Raw genomic sequence first — 18,105 nt, forward strand, 5'->3', positions numbered from 1 at the left:
AGTCTAAATTCAAGGGGCCTGCAAATTAGAGTTTCCTCTTTCTGTTTCTAAGTTGCTGTCCTGAATTCACTCTTTCTTTCAAGTCTTTTATAATAGAATTATTTCATTTTTGAGGGCAGCAATCTCCTGACCCAAATATCTTCATTGGGCCCAACTTGCCAACATTTTATTTGAATTGCATTTATATTACAGTACATGAAATTTAGAGAACACATTCAAACTACAGCACCATCCATGCATGAGAGAAAAAGTTATGTTAGGCCAATGACTGAGAGAGAGTTGATACATCTTTTACAAGTTATAGTTTAAGAGTAGAAACTGAAATGAGACAATGATTTAATTAGGTTACATGACATGCAGTCATACTGGATTCACCACTGAATGTCACGATAACTGCTTCCTGGAGGTAACTGAAGTTATTCTCATTTTATTAATGTTCATATTCATTTGGGAGAAAATATAGCATTTATTAATTGCTACTTATTAAAGGAAAGAGAAAGGAGAAGATGTAATAATTGAAGAGGAAAAGAAACTATCCTGGAATTAGTTAACCCAGGCCCAGTGATTACATTCCATAAAGTTCTTTAAAAACACATAAGAAACATACATTTCATTAAATCAGTGCATCTTATTATTCTTAGATAATGTGATCATGAATCCAGATTGGTGTCATCCCCTTCAAGGAGCGATCTCTCAAGTTGACTGCTGTGAACCTGGCCTTTGCCACTTCTTGTCACAGTCTGATGCCAGCTACAAACTGTTTGGTGCCAGGTGTCAATTTCTGATTCCATGGCATATAATGAAGCACCTTGGCTTCTTAAGAAAGAAAAACTGTGAAACTGATATTTTTATGTCTTTATTTTGGAGCACCTATTCCTTTAATGAGAAAATCTAAGTTCAGTTTTATTTGCTGACTGTCTCTGCAAGGCAGTGGTGTCTGTGTGTCAATATCCACTGTAGCTAGTCTCCAGAAAATTGGGTCCCCACGATGAATTTAGTGTTATTCAAAAATTCTGCATCAGGATTCTCTGATTACCTGATGAAATGTTTTGAATTTCAAGGGAACGTTCTGTCTTTAAATGAATGTCACAATATCTTAGATAATTGCAAAATGTATTTGTAAACTTAACTAGGTCTTACTTCTGAGACAGGTGGCAAGACAATTTGGCTTATGCCATTCATGCTAAACTTGGGTGATCTAAACCTGTTTGCTAAACTTAAAGAACTCAGATGTCTCACGTATGGTTTAAACACACGTGGTAACACTCTCACAAATTTTTGATTATGCAGATGAATAGTTCTTATTAGATTTACAGAAATATATTCTGTATATCTATCTCACCTATGAATGTTACACTGGAATAATTTTATATCTTATTTAAGCACACACACTTCTACTGTATCAAATTTATTTTCAATATTAAATCATAACTGATAAATCACCTTCAAAATGTATACACTAAGTAAAAGGTTATTTTTAGATGAGATATGTCCTCTGATGTTACCATTTATTTTGCATTTATGAAATGAAAAGGAAGGATAAAACTGGCATTCAATGATCCACACAGTAATAAATATTTGGAAACATCTTTTTAATGAAGTGCCTGGGTAAATAATGTATGATTAAACAGTAATCTCTTACATGGAGATCAGGGATATAAGGCTAGAAATTAAGGGAGAGTTTACAACTGTCACGTAGAATAATTAGTGTTGCATGTGGAGAGTAAATGCTTCACTAGATTACAGACTACAGTTTTAAGAAAGCGAGGCTACTTTACTCTTTCAGACTAAACGCAACATACCCCAGCAGTTCTAACTAGCACAATCATGTGTAAATATGACACTAGTATCTGGCGTGCCAGCTGTGCAGCGCAGTAAATGACTTTGCATAAGATGTGTAACTTGTCCTCTGTACCACATCACAAAATTCTCAGTGTCTCTTTCCAGTGTGGCCTAATGCTTCATTTCTCAGTTTCGAGCTGTTTATAGATAAACACAAATATGGGAACAAGCACTATAAAGCACATTTATCATTAAAATCTGTTAAAATATCCCATGTAATCATCTCAACTGTCTGTTCCCTCTAGAATTGCAATGCTTGAGGAGTGCTTTGGAAATGCTATGCATACACATATGCTAGTCAGGTAAAATAATTTCTAATGGAAAGTTACTGAGTCTACCGAGTAATATAGATACGGAAATCTAATGAACTGTACAGTAAATGCTACAATGGTAAAGGACAGTGCTATAAGTGGAAAGTAATGCATGAAAAGAGAAATCACTGTGTAATTATATAGAAATGATCTTCAATAGGAATAAAAAACACAAGAGCAAGCGTACTCAATTTTAAGAATCAAAATTGTTTTGTTTCTATAACTAAATCTTTTATTTTAAGGTTTTGTGATGGTCTTTAGGAGAAACATTATCTGGGATGTATACATTTTGTATATCTGGCTGTCTTTCTCCGTAGTTCTTGAGACTAGGTCTCAGTTTTCTAATTTGAGGCTTGCAAGTCATATCATTAATATTGGGTGCAATTACTTATTAATATTAAAGTTTAAAAGTAAGAACATGTCTATCACAAACAAAAATATTCTTTTAGTACTACTAGAAGAGTGGAATAGCGTTACAGGGCAATAGACTCAGTGGGCCTATAGATGGTGCTATGTAGAAAATTTATAAGTTTATAACTTTATGTCAAAACTTAGTATTTCCATATGCATCCGTACTCAAAACAATACAAATTACTAAATTAAAATAACATCACCTAGAAAAAGTCTTCAGCTCTTTAATTCCATGCCTAAGTTTTGCAGTGGGGGAACTGAGAAGAAATATTTTCCCCAGGATCAAATCACAAAACTTGTTGGCTCAGAAAGCAATAACTAAAAAGAAGAAAAGAGAACTGATAAAGTTTGAACAGAAAGATATATGGGAACAAAAGTAGTAACAGACACACTAAATTGATGAGATACTGCTGTGAAGTACTAGGTCACAAAACACAATAGAAAGCTGAACTATTCTCAGATACAGAGAGCCATTCCACAGCTGGTGTGGAAATCCAGGGTTCTGGGAAGGATTTACTTTAAATAAGAACAAGAAGAATCAAAGTGTGTGGTGTGCTTACTTGGGGATTACTGTATATTGCTCTCTTCCTTCCCTCCATTCACCTATAAATGGCTATTATAAATGATTTATGAGAAACATCTTGGCTTTATACAACAGTGCATGCAAGGAGAAAAAATCAGTAATACTGATTTTTATTTTAACATTACATTTTTTAGTATATACTTTGCTAGTTTCTGTTGGTGCCAGATCTGATACTATTTATATGTTAACTTGGTGTTTCATGGGAAGTATACAAATTATCCTAAAGGAGACAGATAGTACAGTCTGTTCTATTCATATTAAGAAAACACTAGATATATTCTTTCCACTGTTCTGAGTTTATTGTTTTCCAAATCACTTTGGTCTTGGTTCTCTTCTTTTAAATTAGACTTTCAACATGAGAAGCATCAAACTAACAAAATATATAAATTTTGTCATGGGCTGTCAGCATACATTTTTTGTTACTTCTAAAAAGTCATGAAATTATAAAAATTCTCCTTAGATCCAGATTTATGTTCCAACAAAGTTTATGATGTCAACCTTAAAGGCACAAAAAATTCTGGTTTCTAATCAGAGTAAAGCATGTGAAATCTTCAAGCAATTCAGATATCATAGGAGCATGGAGATGGGAGATAAATAATTAACAGAAAAATACATACAAATGGAAAGAAATTAACATGGGATGTAATGAGAATGATTGAACGATCATGGCAGCGAGAAAGAAAACAAGGTGAGGTGATTAATAATCAAAGGGCTTTACACAGAAAGGCAAACCCTTCTGCATTTTCTCATTCCCATTACTACTCTTAATATCATTACCAAATATTTCTTGTGTATAATGGAATGTGTCTGTGGTAAATAATTGTTACTTACTGATAAAGACTATGGAACTTAAGAGAACTGAGTGATAAAAACGTTTTTGCATTTATCTGAGTTTCAGAAGAGTTTTTCATAGAGTAGATTTGCTGTTCAGCATGTTTCTTTTACTGTGATTTCTAGATTATTGCTATGTATTGGGTTATTCCAGGGAAAAATGAATATTGTTTGGCTTATCCAATCATATCCTGCAGGATGTTTTCAAAACCAGTCTATCAACAGCTGGAATGAATAAACAAAAATTAAGGGCTGACACCAAAACCCCTTTTCTGCCTTCTCAGTGTATCTTTTATTATGGTGAATCACTCTTTCCTCTCCAAGCTCTAAAATTGCTCCTCAAATGCAGCACAACCAACCTAGTGAAAAGCAAATGACTCCTGATTTTAATGACTAGATTCCTAGGTGGTCCTGGGCCAAGACTGGACAAGTTATTCCCCAAGAATTACATACAATAAAAAGTGAAATATTCCAAGTCTTGGGGACCTTCTAGTTTAGGTCTTGTGCCCTTAGAGCTACCATAGCAGTATCTCTTGCTCTATGAATAAAGCAGTGGACTTTTAAATAGACCGAATGGTCTCCATAATCCCCGGAAAAGAGACCTAGGATAGTATACAGAGAAGAGGAGATTGAGAGGCATGGAGATAGGTGTGACAGAGATGAAGGTAGACATCTAGGGAAGGCAACTAAGCTTCTGAAATCAAGTGAAGCCGAGAGCAGCTCCCCGTCTGCCCATCCCTTGTCAGAAATTTAGTGCATTTCTTGTCTGCTGGATGATTTATTTTGAGTTTTGTCTCCAGTTATGTTGGTGTGAGTTGGTGTTATCGCTCAAAAAATGATTCAGCAATGCACCAAGACATGCCAATAGGTGTGCAAGGACTCTAAAGCCCATTAAAATGTCAGTCTTATAGTAAACTGACAACTTCCAGTTTTATGAATTTATAAGGTATGAAATGCTGCTGTCATTTGTGAATATATTTAACATGAACATTATTTTTTTTAAATAAAATTGAAAAATCAGCGTTAAAAATCACTTCCCCTGCTTTTTCCTGTAAGATATTAGAAAAGCAACATTTTCTGTCTTAATAATAACCCAATTATTAGTAAAACAAGAATGTTACTCTGGGAAATCAATTTCTGATTTGAAGGAAAGAGGGAAGATGCAAGTTTTTTTGCCTTGATCTGAGGTCCACTGAGATCAGGGAAGGCAGAGAACTCAGTTAGAAATGGAGCAGAGGTCACAGGGAGAGAGACTGGATTGATTGCCAGAACGAGAAAATGCAAAGGGTCCCCCTAATGAGACTGCTTCCTTGTTTGACTGGATTAGCCTTTGGAGACATGTTTATTCTTTTTAATGGAAATCTGGTCTACACTATCTTCTTAGTAACTTTTATTGCTGTTTATTCATTCATTTTTTTTTACAGTTCTTTATGTCCTTTGAGGAAATGATCCCTTGAGACTCACTTTTGAAACTCTTACGATGGTTAGACGTTGTCAATAGTTTTCTTTTATATTCTGATCCACACCATTTGGTGACATTTAATGTGCAATAGAAAACATTTCTTCTGTTTGTTTCAGTGAGGCTTTTGTATTATTTTGCTACTGTTCCTAGTAGTTTTCATTAGGTTCAATATACACAGTCAGTGAAGTCGATGGATTATTTGCCATATGTTCTATATATACAAAAAGAAACCAAATATTAGTCTATTTTATGAGCCTAAAGTAAATGACAGCTCTGACACATAGGAATGGGATTTTACTGTCACACTGACATCACTGTTAATGTTTTAATAATGGCAATAAATCAACAGGCTCTTTTTCTCTGAGTTGCTTTTGCCTCAGACTTCCTGTTGACATGCTGTGCCAGTACAGAGAAAAAGTTATTGTTTCTCTTTTTAATCTGCTTGTTTGGGAGAGGGAAGGACCTGTGGGAGGGAGCCTGGATGGGACAAAGTTCCTGACAGGTGTCCCTCCATCAGATTATCTACTGTGGAATAATTTGTTTTTTCCTATTTTTACTTTTTCTGTTTTAGCACACGCTTTGTATCCAACATCATTTGGTACAATGCACAACAAAATGTGATTCAACAAGGAAGTCTGCTAATGTGATCCTAAAATGAATTATTCTTGATGAGGACCCAAATGAGTTGTCTACATCACATCGCATCTTCAAATGTTCCCTTTTTGTGAAATCTTTTCATAATCAATCAGAAATCTCTCCAGGCTAAACAGGTTCAATTTTATTTTTTAATCTTAATATTTATTAGTACATTTTCAGTACATAATGTCTGTTTTCCTTCATGAGGAGTCGGTACACGTACGTTAGCTATCTGAATTCATGTTTTTATTCCCTTCTCCCTTCACTCCACCCTCTTAGTCTGCTCTCTTTTACAAAAGGTCTTTCTTCCTGTTTCCCATTAACTATCTTCTATTTTGCTTATGAATTTATTTATATTTTGGGTTTCTCATATAAGAGAACCTGTGCAGCTTGTCATTTTGATTTAGCTCATGTAATATTATGGTTTCAAGGTGAATCCATTTTCCTGCAAATCACTGAAGTTAACCTTCCTTTTGGAGAGCAGTACTCCACTGTGTATGAATACCACATATTTTATCATCTCTTGATGGATACATAGGCTACATTTAAGACTTATTTATTATGAGTTAACTACAAACCTATGCATACATGTATCACTTGTAATACTATGTCTTTAACATAGAAATCTGAGATGGGAATAACTGGTTTAATTTTTGGAATTTTTAGTTTTAGTTATTTGAGGAGTCTTAATTTTAATGGATAAGAAAATATTTACACTGGGTAACAGCAATGAATGGTCTACAAATTAAATTTTAATTACTTCTTGAACACTCTATTGTCTAAAGTTTCCATAGGCAGCAAAGAATACACCAAAGTCTCCACAAACTTTGTAAATAAGTGGTTGCAGCTTATAGCCAGCAGGTAAAACTGGAAATCCATCAAAAACAATAAATGTTGATTTGTTTCTAAAAGTACCTTTCTGAAGTTAATTTTCCATATGTATTTGTATTATCATTATTGTTATTTTGTCAATTGGTAAACTATTTAAATTATCTTTGTTTAAAATTTTTTTGTCAGAAAAGAATAATATGTCCTATTTTTCTTCCCTAAAGCATAGTAATGAATACATAGATAAATGCAAATATGCTTCCACGGAGAATACATGACTCTTACAAACTTTTATGATGAAACTAAGAAACAGAGAAGTGTTAAGTGTCTCAAAGGTACAATATTAATGGTGCAAATTAGGTCTCTTAACATCTAACCATATGAACAGGCTCAATAATTTGTTTAAAAAGTAATGTTAAACTTATTGGTCTTTGTAGCTAGAGATAAAAATAGAAGTTTCTCTCCTCTGACTTCTTAATAATCTACTAAGTCGAATTTAATGCAAGCTTAAATTCCAGTCTTAAAGCATCAAGGAAAGTCATTTTAGGAAAAAAGATACTGTGTATTCACGATATTGGAGTCATTGGCCTGGGATTACTTTTTTTTACCCCTGCTGTTTAGCATATATTTCCAACTGAGTTGTCCAGTGGGATTTGCTGATGCTTCTTATTTTTCACACAGTGTACATGAATTATCCTTTTCAAGCCTGTGAATAATCCTACAAGATAGATTCTCCAGTACCACTGTACAGAAGCTTCACACAGCTGAGCTCCATGATTCAGCAAACAGCTCGAAGCCACAGAATGTAACCATCAAAACTCTTCATGCTCCATGCAACACCAAAGTTCTCGATCATCCATTCCTCAGGGTGACAAGTTAGAATCACTTGGGGACTACACATAAGAAGGGAAGGCGGAGACAGAAGTGGACAGAAAACAGACAAAGAGGGGAGGGGCTAGGCAGAAAGAGTACTTCTGACATAACCCTACCTACAACCAGGTAATCAGAATACAGATTGCTGGAGGCTGAGCACAAACACTCAACAGGTGATGCCATATGCACCTAGGTTTGCTCTGGGAATCTCTCTTTAGGAGCCAATCTAGAACTTGCTGGTAAAAGAAAGCACCATGAAACCTTTTCCTCATTGCCATAGAAATCTTAAGGTGTCCTCCTGATTTATCATCCGTATCAGGGCACATTAGAATGCAGTGTGAGTGATCTTAATAAAATATAGAAACAACAAACACAATTCAGGTTAATCTGAAGCCAAGCACCCTCTGTATAACCCCAAACTGCTTTCCAGTTTGGATTTCAAGTCGAACACTGACCTTGCACCTCTGCTATTTCTGTTACGGAGCGCTGCACAAAGTGTGCACAGTATATTTGCAAAACTAGTAAGTTCAACATTGTCTCTCTTTTTCTGTTTTAAGAACAACAATTATTTTCTCAGTTAAAATAATGTTAATAGTCTATGAGATACATAAAAAAGAAAAGCTATTCATTTCATATAGAGAAAGTAAGAACTTAATATTTCTAATATGAAGCAGATTTCTGGACAGGCGATAGCCACAATCGTTTTTTGACTACTCTGTTTAGTAGAAGATGTCATTTATCTTGCAAATTTTCAGAATTGTGCCCTCTGTATTTCATGCACTTGAATTGTTATCTAAAATAATAGGCCTATGAATGCTTTATATATATATATATATATATATATATATATATATATATTTAAAATAATCAAATCATATTTAAATTTGAAAGAGAAGGAAGGTTTAGGTTTGGTATAAATGGCAGTTTTGGGCGAAGTAAGAAATAAGAAGCAAAATTTTAATTTTATGATGGCTTACACGCATAGGACTTGACTGTTCTGTAGTCTTTCAATGGCTTTTCAAAAGTGACATACACAACAACAATATGATGAATACCTTTATCTTGAGATCATCTAAATCGCACAAGTAAGATTTATAGTTTAAGATGTACAGTGAACAGTTTACTTTTAGTAACACATCAGAACCTTTAAATGGCAAAGATTTATTATACACTAATGCACACTTAAAAGGAGCCCTGCAGTATGCACTTGCTTGAGCCTTTTTTAATCTTCCAGCTCATAGTTTACACTGCTTAATTAACATAGAAGCAAATGAATTTTTCCTGTATAGCATTAATAGATCACAGAGGCCTTGCAGAGTATATAGCTCTATGAAAAACTCTGAAAAAGCATATTTAATTCAAGTCTCTTTCCTATCATAAAAGCTAATTAACTCTCAATTGAAACATAATTCTCTGTAATGTTAAGTAAATTGTATTTTGTTCAGCACATTCATGATAATATCCACTCAGGCTTTTTAAACAACTAAATTACAACTTTTGTAAGAAATTATTTTATGCAATTGTTTCACTAGACAGGCCACTGAGGGAACATATTAGAGAAAATATTCATTAAAGACACAACGTGGAGAAAGATAAATTAGTTATGTACTTCCTAAATTAAGAACAGAAACATAACTGCTAAAAATATATAATTCTTGTCCTTTATTTATACCTACTTTATTTATCTTTTCCATGCCTTCCTGATGGTCCTTGCAGTTTCTGAAGATTCAGTTCTCAAATCTCTTTACTCTTGAGATGTTTGCATGCCTTATCTACTACCATCAAGCAGATGGCTCCCGAATCTATGCTTTAACTCTTTAACCGCATGCTACAGTTTCTGCTGTGATCTATAATTTCAAATTCTCAAATTAAACTTTCACTGAGTTTTCTTTTGCTAACATCAGACAATGAACTTGCAAGTGAATCCCTCGTTCAAGTGAAAGGACAGTCTTTATTGATTCTAACCTATATTTTGTATGATGTCCTGTATCCTTTTGTAGTAACACATTTTGTCCTTTAACATTGCTTCATCTTTATTATACAGAATTCCTAACAGTGCAGCCTACACTGCAAGAACATCCTAGAAAAGAAACAAAAGAGCTTTATAAGATTATTTAATGTGACTGTTTCACAGATAACCTAGTGTGCTATTATTCAGGTACAGAAAGGAGTCCATCAAGATGAACTGTAAGTTGCACTACTAAGTACTCTACTTGCCAATAGAGCCAATGATGCTGGTCACCATGTGGGCACCAGATGTTTAAATAGTGAAATTCCATCCTGCTTCTTTAAGGTGTAGTAAGCAATGTGACAGCTCCTGAAGAGATGGGATGGTATGACTTGACCTGAAAGTTGCACCCAAGTTTCAAAACTAAGAGCAGTGTGCATGTACTTATCCCACTTTTCCAAAAACTAAAGATGGTGTAAATAAACTTTCTCCCTTGCTCAGAAATGGTAGGAATTTGTAAAGCACAGAATTTGCAGGTAGGAGGTATTGAAATGCCTATATTTTGGACCTCCTTGAAGATGGTGGAACAGTAAGCAGCAAACTAAAAAGCTTATAACTTGAGAATAAAGAATGTGAATGAAGAAGCAGGGGTACAAACAAAGAAACTACAAAGGCTATTCACAGAAATAATTGAGGAACGCTTCCCAAACATAGGAAAAGGAAATGATATTCAGATGTATGAGGCATACAGAACTCCAGCCACCTACAACCAAAACAGAGCCACACCCAGGCATATAATAATCAAGATCCCAGAAATTCAATATAAGAACAGAATATTAAAAGCTGTTAGAGACAAGAAACAGATAACCTATAAAGGAAGGCCCATCAGAATAATGGCAGACTTCTTGACACCAGAAGAGCTTGGAGCAAAATATTCCAAGCCCTAAAGAAAATAATCTCTAGCCCAGATTGATATACCCTGCTAAACTGTGTCTAGAAATTAATGGAGAAACAGGATGCTTCCAAGACAAAGAAGAACTTAGGAAATTCACAACCACCAATCCAACTCTACAGAGAATACTTCAGGGCATTCTAGAGAGAGAGAAAAGTACCAGGATTCCAGGAACAGTGGCAGACAGGCCTCAATGAATGGAGTAGAAAGTAGAATAAAGAAGACAAGCAGTCAACCAATGGCAAACAAAGATCATAACAGAAATGAGGCAGGGAAGGTTGGTTATAAACTAATATAGATGGCCTTAATACACTAAATTTTAAAAAAAAGGAGAATCACAGGTAGAGATCAGGTGTTAGGGTCCACGGATGCTCTATATAGGAAACATAATTAACCGGAGAAAGGGTATATGGACTGAAAATCAAATATGGGAAATCAATATTCTATGGCACAGGGAGCCAGAGAGTAATAGGGGCAACTACACCAGTATTTGTGAATAGACAGGCTTTAATAGGTTAAGGAATATAATTATAGATCAAGTCCAGGGGGGAGAAGGTTTGGAACCACCTAGGTAAATAGCAGGTTGACCCTCAATTTAAAACCGAGGTTCTAGATGAGACCCAAAAATACACAGTACACCTTGGAAAGTGAAAGGGGAGGAATGGTCTTTAAAAAGGTGGCAGAAGATATAGTTAATAGTGTATTAAGAATTAAAACCCATATTACTCACACTATTCTGCTTCGATAGATTTTATTCTGTCCAGGGTTGTCTACTTGCATTAGATTTGAGGGCACAGACAACTATCCCCCAAACACCATGACATAGCACAGTAATCATCTTTAATTTCCTATTAACTTAATTTGGAGCCTGGTTTATCATGACTGATCTTAGTTAAATCTGGTCTGTTTGATTGCTGTTTGATATTGACAGATTTTATTCAAGATTTATATGATTGATAGTATCAAGTCTGTGCATTTAGGCAATTACACTGAAGATGACAAGACTCACTATGATACTCATTCTGGCTTGGTTACTACCTATTTCTGAAGTTTTATAGTACATACAAAATTGCATTTTTATTAATACTGTTATGTACTGATATTTTCAGTTATAATAGTATAACTGATGATATGGCCAATTCTATTGAAGATAACCAGAGACAACACAGTAACCATGGTAGAAGCCCTTATACAATGGTCTTATATGTCTTTTTCATTTCATGGTGTTTATAGGAATATGTTTTATTTTGTCTTGCTTTGTTTTGTTCCTCCCTCTAATACAGAAATGATAGAAATACATGTTAAGACTCATGCATGCGTAGAACCAATAAAAAGTTTATGAGAACTGATCTTATGACACATGATGAAATGAACAAATATTTTGAAGTAAAAGAGGCACTACATTACCCAGTGCTGATCCAGGAGTATCATAATGTGAAACCCAGCAATAGTATTATTCTTTGTTCAGAGTGATACTAGCCTGCTTGGGTTTGTTCAATCTCAACATAAATGAAGATATGGACAACTGCATGTATAAATGTATAGGATTGATAACAGTATTATTAAGTTTTTGTTGAACAGAACTGGTTACAGTCTTGCTGTTTGAAACTCCACTTTATATGTTCCACTTTTGTATCTTGAATAACTATTTGTAAGAGGACAATATGTAAATATCAACTATTGATTTCTTACTGTTTATTCTTTCTTTGAAAGTATGTATTATTCCTACCCATTTTCTGTTTTGTTTAGTCTTCCTTTAAATAAAATTTTAAAAAAAGAGCAAAAGGAGGAAAAAGTGGAAACTACTGTCAATTTCTTATTGCCTTATCTTGAACTTTTGCATTGTTACACAATTATATTAGGTTTGGCTTTGTTCTGTCTTTTGTTAGGTTTTATGCTTTCAGATGGTAAGGGCAGCTATTTTGAATATAATGGGAAATATGGTAATCATGGTTTCCTATTATATTGTTTTGAAGGCTTATAATGCTTTCATTCATCGGTCTGATTTTATTTTGTTTTGTTTAATTTTATTATGTGAGATGTTATGAATGCTATTTTGAAGAAAAGAAGACATTATGGTAGCTATTGCTAGTTTACTATTATCTTGTTTTGAAGTCCTTACCATGCTTTTGTTTTTCTGCTTTGATTGATTCTTTCCTCTTGTGTTTTATTTAATTTTATTACATGTGATGTTACAGGCAAATTTTTTGAGGAAAATGAGATAACAGAAGCAACCATTGTTCATTTCCTGTTACTTGGTTTTGAAGTCCTGTAATGCTTTCATTCTTTTGAAATTTTTTTACTATATTATGTTTGATATTATTGCGTGTGAAGGTATGCTCAACCATTTCAAAGAAAAGAGACATCATGTTAGCTACTGTTGATGTCCAGTTTTTTTGTTGCTTGCATTTTCCTGTTCTGATTTGCTTTGTTTCATTCTGTTTTCTTTTCTTCTCTCTAAAAGAAAAAAAAAAGAAATGCCTAAGTTTCTAGAAATATATGGATTTGGCCAGTATCTAATTGAACAAATAAATCACTAAAGCTACATACATAAATAATGAAGATTGTAATAAAGATAATTATCTGAACTGTTTGCACACCTGTCCTTATCCTTTGCCAGACAGTCCATTAAGGACACTCCTGTTCACCAAAACATGTGTCCCAAGAATTTAGCTACTGATACATAGCAGGCACTAAACACATAATTCTAAGGAAATACTGAGTCATTTCTAAAAATAAATTTCTTGTTAAGAAGGAAAGTCAACTCTTGGCATAGCACATATGGAAGCTGACCATACACAGATGCTTGTGGCAAAGAAAATATAAGAATAGTGAAATCATATGGCTCTTATTATATGAAATTTCTTTTATTTTAAAAAGGGTAAAACTAAACATAACAAAACAGAACCAAGCAGATCAGAAGCAAAACAATGTAAGTGAAACAGATTTCAAAGCAAGACAACAGGAGAGTCTACCTTGGTTACTATATTGTCTCTTGTTTTCTTCTAAATAGTGTCTATATCTTCATGCACTATGAATTCATACAAAACAAAATGACACAAAAGTAATCAAAACAGAGTAATCAAGGCACTTCAGGCCTTCAAAACCAGACAATAGGAAAATTAAAAAAGACTGTCATAATGTCTCTTGTTCTCTTCAAAACAGCTGTCCATACCTTCATGTATGTTTAAATTAAACAATACAAAACAGACTAAAACCACTCTGAACAAAGAATAGAAGCATTACTGGATTTCACAGCATGATGATATGGAATCAGCAATGGATACTACAATGTCTGTTTTTATTCAAAGTAGCTGTTCATTTCATCACACATAATAGAATCGATTCTCATAAACTGTTTAGGAGAAGTTCTAGGTGTGCATAAGCTTCTACATGCATACCTATCCTTTCTGTATTAGAAGGAAAAACAAATCGAAGCAGATTTCTGGAAAAATAAGAAACAAAAAGACAAATAAATAACAATAGTAAAGAGCCCCAAAAAATGATGATATAGGCTTTCAAAACATGGTGGTAGGAACAGAACTAAGGTTGGTATTTTCCATAGTGATCTTCAAGAGTTCCTCAGGTCACCAGACACAAACATTGTTCCAACCCTATGACTATTAACTGCTTTGTCCTACAAACTTATAGAATTTGTAGCGCAATTATCTTTGCTATCCTAAGTGTGTTTATTCAAATTTAGATTTTTTTTTATTTCCCCTTATTTTTCTTTTTTCTCCTTTTCCATGAGACATTATTCTTCCCCTTGAGCAGAGTCTTTCCTTTTCACTGTATTTACTGAGATTTTTGTATCTTATGTATTGTTACCATTTCTTACACTAGGGCGACACAATGTGGTATTTACTCATGTGAGTTTGATTTATTTCACTTATGAGTATGCATCCATTTACATATAAACATCTCAATGTGATCATTCTTTATAGTTGAGTAGTACTCCATTGTACAAAAATTTCACATATTTTTAATCCATTCCTAAGTTGATGAGCATTTAGTTTGTTTCCAAGATCTGGCTATTGCGAATTGCACTGCTATAAACATGGGTGCACTTATATCACTGTGGTATGATGTTTTCATTTATTCTGAGAATATGCCCAGAAGTGGAATAGTGGAGTCAAATGGGACCTCCAATTCCAGCTTTCTGAGGTACCTCCAGACTGACCTCCACAGCTGTTGCACCACCAACAGTGGAGAAGAGTTTTTTCCCTACAGCCTCTCCAGCATTTGTTGTTGGTAGTTTTCTTTATCCTGGCCATTCTTTCTGGAGTGAGATCGAATGTCAGTGTGGTTTTAATTTGCATTTCTCTTATGACAAGTGATATTGAACATTTTTATGCATTTATTTGCCATTTGTACATCTTTATCTGAGAAGTGTGTATTCACCTCACGTGCCCATTTTTGGTTTGGGTCTTTGAATTTTGAGGATCCAATTTTTAAAAAAATTCTTTATTCTTTTATTCTAATTCTTTATTACAGAAGATCTTTATCTAAAGGACAGTTGACTAAGATTTTTTTTCAAAATTCATGGGTTTCCCTTTTACTCTGCTGGAGATTTCTTTTGACATGCAAAAACTTTTCAGTAAGATGAGATCCCAGTTATTGATCCTGTGAAGTATTTCCCATGTGGTTTGATTCTTGTTCATGAATTCTCTACCTACCCCTATGTTTTCAAGATTTCTAATTACTTTGTGTTATAGCAAATTTCTGTTTTAATATTTAGATCTTTGATCCATTTTGACTTTAGTACGTGGTGATAGGCATGAGAAATTTTATTTGTGATTTTATTCAATTGTCTAAATAACCTTCTGTGATAAGAATTATTATAACACATTACTTAGTTCAGGCATAAAGATATTGAGCAATTCACCTGAGATCATAAAACTCATATAAGTTATAGAGCTAAAATTTGAATTCAGGAAGTTAAGTTGTAGGAAGTTTTCATGCCGCTGCTATTCACAATCAGAATGATCTCTAAAGACAACAACAGTATATTTTTCTAACAAGGTAAGGTAACAAAAAGTTTTTTTTAATATTTTATTTTTCATCTTAAAATATTTTATTGGAACATATTTGCAACACATAATGAATAAATTCATCATGGGGTGCTGGTACCTATACACATTGCATCTTAATTCCTTCCTCCCCTCTTTCTGTATCCCTAGATACCTTCCTTATCTGCAAAAAGCCTTCCTCCTGTTTACTATCAACTAACTTTTATTTTGCTCTTTAGATAATTCAGACCTCAGGTTTCTCATATAACAGAAATTATGCAATATTTAATCTCTGTATCTGATTTATTTCACTTACCATTATGGGTATCAAGGTGTATCCATTTTCCTAAAAATGACTCAAATTATCCTTCTTTTTGGTCCAGAAGTAATCTATTGTGGATATACCATATTTTCTTTCTCCATTTGTCTGCTGATGGCCCTATAGACTGTTTTTGAGATTGAGCTACTGTGAGTTTTACTGTTGTAAACATAGTCATGCATGAATTATGGTAATATGATGTCTGTAATTACTTGGGGAAGATGCACAGAAGAGGTATAACTGGGTCAAGTTTTAGGTTTCTGAGGACTCTTACTACTGATTTCCATGGTGGTGGCAGTGGTTACATAGCAGCTGTGCTAGTCACCCACAACTTTTCCACGCTACTTTCACGTCATTTGTTATTTTTGAGTATTTGATTATAGTTATTCTTTATGGAATAAGATGAAATCTCAGTGTTGTTTTGTTCACATCTCTCTAATGTCCAAAGATACTGAATGTTTTTCACCTATTGACCATTCATATTTCTTTGGAAAAGTACCCATTCATTTCAATTGCCCAGTTTTTGATTGTGCCATTTATGAGACACTTACTGCAAACATCACAGTAGATGGGGAAAAGTGGAAAGTTTTTCCTCCGAAATCATCATAAGACAAGGGAGGCAACTTTAGACAGTATGTTCAATAAAGTAGTTGCAAATTTAGCCAGAAAAATCAAGCAACGGTAAGAAATACAAGAATACAAGGGATATGTGTAGAGGAGAAAATACGTACTATATCCTTATTAGCAGATGATATGATCCTTTACATAGAAGACTCCAGAAACTTTTACTAAAAGATTTTAGAACTAATAAACCAACTCAGAAAAACAGCAGATATAAACTAAATACATAAAAATCAGTGGTGTTCCTGTATACTTATAATGAAACTAGAAGAAAGAAATTAATTCCATTTATGATCACCAAAAAAAAAAAAAAAAACTAAATACTTTAGAAACTAAACTAAATAAGGAAGTAAAATCCTCTATAATGAAATTTTAGAACTCCAAAAAAGGAGACTGATGGAAGCATCAGAAAAACAAAGACATCTTCTGTTCCTGGATAGGCAGAAATAATATTGTCAAAAATAACTGTATTACCCAAATGAAATATAGATTTAATGAAACTTCAACCAAAATATAGTGTCCTTCACAGAACTAGAAATAAAGACTGCTGAAATTTAGATACATCCAGAGTGATGCATAATAGCAAAAGCAATCCTGAGTAAGAGCAAATCAAGGGACTAGCATGAATTTTAAGTTATATTAAAAAGCTGCAATGTTAAAAAAAAACTCTATGTACAAGACATACATAGAGGTCAATAGAACAGGTGCAACAGTAATCCCAGGTACAGCTTCTATCTGCTGTCAAGTGGGTCAGAGAGGACAGCCTGTATCAGCCCTAACTGATTGGGGCAGCGTAGACATTAGACCTCTGGGATTAAGAATGGGTGGAAAGGTTTCATCATTTTTAACCTAATTTGTTTTACAACATGGGATGATTTTTTATACTTCAGTGGGGCCTAGAACACTTAGCTGCCAGTTGGGTACTGAATGACTGAGCTCCATCCCCAGTTTATGCCATGAATTCATAGAGAACAGGCTCCAACAACCCAAGCTCCTTCCCATCAGTTCTCACAAAGTGCTTCTTTGGCCAGGTTGATGCTTCAGCTGAATCTTTTTCTTTGGCTTCCTATTTTATCTGATCATTTTCCTAGACACATATTGTAGTAAAGGTTTTCAAGGAAAACAATTTAATATAGGACATATTATTTATAGAATTATTTTATAGTAGTCACCCAAGAGTCAAATGCAAAACAACAACAAAAACAAAAAAAAAGTGTAGATCTTTCCACACGCTAGAGACCCCAAAGAATCCAATTGAGGGCCTGGATCTCATGACAATATTCTGCATGAGCCCATCTGAAGAACATGACAATGCTCCCCACGAGTCCAACTGGAAACCTAAAACCCATGGCAATGTCTTGTACAAGTCTGTTTTATGGATCTGTTCTGGGAAGTCCCAAAGGTCAGTGGCAGACACTAGAAAGACTGTGCCAGCAGGCTGAGGGTTCTACACTGATGCCAAGAAACAATGCTCAAAGT

This window comes from Cavia porcellus, unplaced genomic scaffold, assembly GCF_034190915.1.
Source record: "Cavia porcellus strain 051 isolate PalLab524CR breed Dunkin Hartley unplaced genomic scaffold, mCavPor4.1 scaffold_21, whole genome shotgun sequence".
Lineage (NCBI taxonomy): Eukaryota > Metazoa > Chordata > Mammalia > Rodentia > Caviidae > Cavia > Cavia porcellus.